Consider the following 6,000-nt stretch of genomic DNA (forward strand, 5'->3'; position numbering starts at 1 on the left):
ACTGTTAGGGTTTTGCTGGGATTCGAACCTGGTTCGCTGGTGTGATAATCCAGCAAACCCCCACTAGGCCACCAGGGGAATGACTCAAGTGCAGAGGCGTGAGGCGGAAGTAGAAAAGTATCAAAAAGTTTATTTACAATATTTACAGTCCCAAAAAAATATAATCCAAAAAACGCTCAGAAGATGAAGGGAAAATAAAATATCCAAAAGTTCAAAGTCAAATACAAAAGCCAAAAAACTAGAAAAGAAAAGGCAAAAATACCAACGCTCAGAAGATCCAAAAAACAGTAAATACAAAGTCCAAAAAGTCCAAAAAGCAAAGCAAAGTGCAAAACCAAAAAGACAAAGGCAAGGAACATGGAACAGAGGTAACTGGAGCTAAACATAACAGCACAAAGACTCCGTGACAAGAGGACTGAACTCAGGGGTATAAATACACAAACTAATTAAGGACAGGGTGGGGCAGGAAACAGGCAATAAGACAAAACCAAAACACAGAACACAGTGGTGACCTCTAGAGGCCCAAAACAAACATGACCAGAAAAGGAAATAACAGTGGCCTCTAGAGGCCAAAACAGTCCCAGTCCTAACAGGACCCCCCCCCCCCCCCCCCCCCCAGCAGCATCTCCTGATGTTCCCAGGACGATCAGGATGGGGCAAATGGAAGTCCCGACAAAGTTCTTTATCGAGTATGTGCCGAGCTGGGATCCAGCAGCGCTCCTCAGGGCCATAGCCCTCCCAGTCCACAAGATATTGGAGGCCCCCGCGAACCCGGCGGGAGTCCAGCAGGCGGTGCACGGTGAACACAGTCTGACCCTGGAAGATGCGGGGGGCGGGGGGTTCCTAGGGGCAGGGGCATACGTGGACGTCAGTACGGGCCACAACAGGGAAACATGGAATGTGGGGTTGATCCTTAGCGTACGTGGTAACTGGAGCCGGTAGGAGACAGGGTTAACTCTGCGTACAACCTTGAAGGGGCCAATGTAGCGAGGAGCAAGCTTGCGGTTCTCCACCCACAGCGGAAGGTCCTTGGTGGACAGCCAAACCCACTGCCCAGGGCGGAAAGTGTGGGCAGGTCTCCTATGGCAGTTGGCCTGAGTCTTGTTGGTACTGGAGGTCTGGATGAGTGTCCTCCTGACCTTGCTCCAGGTCTTGCGACACCGTCTCATGTAATGGTTGACCGAGGGCACCCCAGCGTCCTCCTCCTGGTCCGGGAACAGAGGTGGCTGGAACCCAAATTGGCACTGGAACGGCGACAGCTTGGTGGCCGATGACTGCAGGGTGTTATGGGCGTACTCTGCCCATGGCAGCCAGGTGCTCCACGATGTCGGGTTATCCATAGCCAGGCCTCGCAGGGTGGTTTCCAGGTCCTGGTTGAGACTCTCCGTCTGGCCATTGGACTGGGGGTGGAACCCAGAGGAGAGGCTGGCATTGGCCCCGATGCTCTTGCAGAAGCCATGCCATACTCGGGAGGAGAACTGGGGCCCCCGGTCAGAGACGATGTCCTGAGGGAGACCAAAAACTCGGAAGACATGAGTGAACAACAATTTAGCAGTGTCAAGGGCAGAGGGGAGTTTGCACAGTGGAATAAAGCGGCAGGCCTTGGAGAATCTGTCCACTATGACCAATATGACAGTGTTACCTTGAGACTCAGGGAGACCCGTGATGAAGTCGACCGCCATGTGGGACCAGGGACGCCAGGGAATAGGCAGAGGATGCAGGAGACCCTGGGGATGCTGTCGTGGGTTCTTGGTTCTGGTGCAGACCTCACAGGACAGGACGAATGACCTCACTTCCTTCTCCATGTTAGGCCACCAGAAGCATCTTTTCAGGAAGTCCAGGGTCCTCTGAGCTCCCAGGTGGGTGGTGAGAGGGGAAGAGTGACCCCACTGGAGAACCTTGGCCCGGGCTTGACGAGGGACGTACAGGAGGCCCGGTGGCCCCATCCCAGGATCAGGGTCCCGGCGTTGAGCTTGTCGAACGGTCTCCTCAATACCCCAGCAGACAGGAGCCACAATCCGGGATATAGGGATGATAGGCCCAACTTCACTCTCCCTGTTGTTTGGCAAGAACAGCCTGGAGAGCGCGTCCAGTTTGGTGTTCTTAGAGCCCAGGGCGGTATGATAGGGTGAAGCTGAAACGGCTGAAAAACAAAGCCCACCTAGCCTGTCGTGGGTTCAGCCTCTTGGCTTGCTGGAGGTACTCCAGGTTCTTATGGTCCGTCCACACCAGGAATGGATGTTGCGCTCCCTCCAGCCAGTGCCTCCACTCCTCAAGGGCTCGTTTGACCGCTAGCAGTTCCCAACCCCCCACATCATAGCGGGACTCCGCAGGGCTCAGGCGGTGGGAGAAGTAAGTGCAGGGGTGCAGCTTCCCTTCCGAGCGTTGAGAGAGCACCGCACCGACACCACTGTCCGAGGCGTCCACCTCCACGATGAATGGTTGGGAGGTGTCCGGGAGAACCAGAATGGGTGCCGTGCAAAAGCGGTGTTTTAGATCATTAAACGCCTCTTCCGCCTGAGGGGACCAGACAAAGGAGCCACCAGTCCTTTTGGTGAGGTCCGACATAGGTGCAGCTACGGAACTGAAGTTCCTGATGAACTTGCGGTAGAAGTTAGCGAATCCTAAGAACCGCTGAACCTCCTTAACGGACTTGGGAGTAGGCCAGTCCCGGACGGCCAGGGTCTTGGCTGGGTCCATTTGGAGTTGCCCCGTTCGTACGATAAATCCCAGGAAGGAGACCTCGGGGACATGAAACTCGCATTTCTGGGCTTTAGCAAACAGATTATTCTGCAAGAGTCTCTGGAGGACTTGGCGGACATGGTGGCGGTGTTCTTGTAAGGTCTTGGAGAATATAAGGATGTCATCGAGGTAGACAAAAACGTATAGATTAATCATATCCCTCAAGACGTCGTTGATAAGGGCCTGAAAAACAGCTGGTGCATTGGTGAGTCCGAAGGGCATAACTTGATACTCATAGTGCCCTGACGGGGTGTTAAAGGCAGTCTTCCACTTGTCTCCCTGTTGGATACGGATGAGGTGGTATGCGTTCTGTAAGTCCAACTTGGTGAAGATGGTGGCGCCTTGGAGCAGGTCGAATGCTGTGGACATCAGTGGAAGGGGATAGCGGTTGCGCACGGTGATCTTGTTCAGGCCCCTATAATCAATACATGGCCAGAGACCCCCATCCTTCTTGCTGACAAAGAAGAAGCCGGCACCAGCGGGTGAGGTGGAGGGTCGAATGAACCCAGAGGTCAAGGCTTCCTTGATGTACTCCTCCATGGCCTTGCGTTCTGGCTGAGAGAGGGAGAACAGATGGCCCCGAGGAGGGGTAGTCCCAGGGAGCAAGTCGATGGCACAGTCGTAGGCGCGGTGCGGAGGAAGAACGGCGGCCCTGCTCTTGCTGAAGACCTCCTTGAGATCCCAGTACTCTGTGGGAACTTGAGATAACTCGGTGAGATCAGGGGGCTCGGCAGGAGACACAGGAGAGCTAGAGAGCAGACAAGAGGCATGGCATGCAGGGCCCCATTCCACAACCTGGCTTGTTACCCAGTCTATGCGAGGGTTGTGGCAAGTAAGCCAAGGAAGGCCTAGAATAACTGGGAACTCTGGTGAATGAATAAGGTGCAGGGATATTTCTTCTTTGTGACCTTGAGACTGGAGAAAGACTGGAGAAGTAACTTGGGTGACTCTTCCATCACCTAACGCTCGGCCATCGAGGGCAGACACAGACAGTGGGACTTCAAGAGGCGCAGTCGGGACATTGATGCTTTGGGCGAAGTGGATATCCATACTGTTTCCTGCTGCCCCTGAGTCAAACAAAGCTTGACAAGAGTGGACGGACTCACCCCAGGAGATGGAGACCGGGATGTAGATTCCTTGGCCAGGGAGTCCGGGAGAGAGGGTAGACCCCGTCACAACCCTCCCTCAGCTGGACAGGGCGGTCCTTTTCCCGAGAGTTCGGGACATGATGCTCGGAAGTGACCAGGCTTGCCACAGTAGATGCAGCACTTGTCCCTCCTTCTGCGCTCCCTCTCAGATGTGGAGGGGTGAGTACAACCCACTTGCATGGGTTCTGGACAGTCACTGGAGGAAGTAGATGGGCTCCAGGTAGAGGCAGGGAGGCCGGGGAGGCTCAGGACTTGGCGGCGTTCTCTCATCCTGTTGTCCAGACGAGTAGAATGTGAGATCAGTGTTTCGAGGTCACTTGGGCATCTGATAGAAGCCAGACCGTCTTTGATGGGGTCAGACAGACCATGGTGGAAGGCTGACACCAGGGCAGTCTCGTTCCATCCACTTACTGCTGTGAGCGTCCGGAACGAGATGGCGTAGTCTGCGACGCTTCCCCCTTGCCGGATGGACATGAGCTTTCTGGCTGTGTCTTTACTGATGTCTGCTTGATCGAAGACACGCAGCATCTCCTCAGTAAACAGCTGGAAATCAGAGCACTCAGGTTCCTGTCTCTGCCAGATAGCAGTAGCCTAGGCTCGCGCCTTACCAGCTAACAAGGTTATCACAAAGGCAATCTTGCGGCGATCCGTAGTGTAGGTGGTAGGCTGAAGCTCAAAGGTGAGTTGACACTGGGTAAGGAACTCCCGGCACTCACCGTGCTTGCCGTCATACCTCTGTGGTGCAGGAAGGCTGGGTTTGCGAGGTGAAGAAGGCAGCATGGCAGAAGGCACTGGAGCAGGAGTGGATGGTGGAGCAGGAGCAGAATCAGGCAGAGGAGATGGGGGCAGAGAAGTCAGCTGTGCCAGGGTTCTCCCAATCTGCTGAAGCAGTACCTCGTGGCGAGCAAGAGTCTCATGTTGGCTTGCGAGAGTCCATCCATGAGTGTCCATGGTGGATCCGAGGCGTGTTAACGCAGCCATCATTCCCTGAAGGTTGGCCGGGTAGACAGATGAAGAAGCCTCTGCTGAGTCGGTCATGTCGGAGTCTTTCCATTAGGGTTTTGCTGGGATTCGAACCTGGTTCGCTGGTGTGATAATCCAGCAAACCCCCACTAGGCCACCAGGGGAATGACTCAAGTGCAGAGGCATGAGGCGGAAGTAGAAAAGTATCAAAAAGTTTATTTACAATATTTACAGTCCCAAAAAAATATAATCCAAAAAACGCTCAGAAGATGAAGGGAAAAATAAAATATCCAAAAGTTCAAAGTCAAATACAAAAGCCAAAAAACTAGAAAAGAAAAGGCAAAAATACCAACGCTCAGAAGATCCAAAAAACAGTAAATACAAAGTCCAAAAAGTCCAAAAAGCAAAGCAAAGTGCAAAACCAAAAAGACAAAGGCAAGGAACACGGAACAGAGGTAACTGGAGCTAAACATAACAGCACAAAGACTCCGTGACAAGAGGACTGAACTCAGGGGTATAAATACACAAACTAATTAAGGACAGGGCGGGGCAGGAAACAGGCAATAAGACAAAACCAAAACACAGAATACAGTGGTGACCTCTAGAGGCCCAAAACAAACATGACCAGAAAAGGAAAGTGGCCTCTAGAGGCCAAAACAGTCCCAGTCCTAACACTGACGAATTGGAACATATTAGGGCACTTCCTAGATAGATAAAAGATTCAACCGTCTTCAGTGCCACACCGTCAACATGAACAGTTGGTGGAACACCCTCAGAGGGATTATGAGGGGGAAGTTGGTACAGTAGTTCTGTTTTTGAGACATTGATCTTGAGTCTGAATAAACATGCCGCTCGTGAGAAGCAATTAACAACTTCTTGTATATCAGTTAAGTCAGTACAAACTAGTGCTGAATCATCAGCATAGAGAAGCTCTCTTACGCATATTTCTCTGGTTTTGGTGGATACCTTTAGTCTGGCCAGATTGTAGACATTTCCATCCATTCTTGTTCTGATGAAAACACCCTTGTTCAGGTTTGAGCCCACGACTTCAAGGACTGCTGTAAGGTAAAGTGAGAATAGAGTGGGAGCGAGCACGCATCCTTGCTTGACTCCGTGGTTGATATTGAAGCTTTCGCTGGTATCCCCC

Source organism: Neoarius graeffei, chromosome 1 (assembly GCF_027579695.1).
Source record: "Neoarius graeffei isolate fNeoGra1 chromosome 1, fNeoGra1.pri, whole genome shotgun sequence".
Lineage (NCBI taxonomy): Eukaryota > Metazoa > Chordata > Actinopteri > Siluriformes > Ariidae > Neoarius > Neoarius graeffei.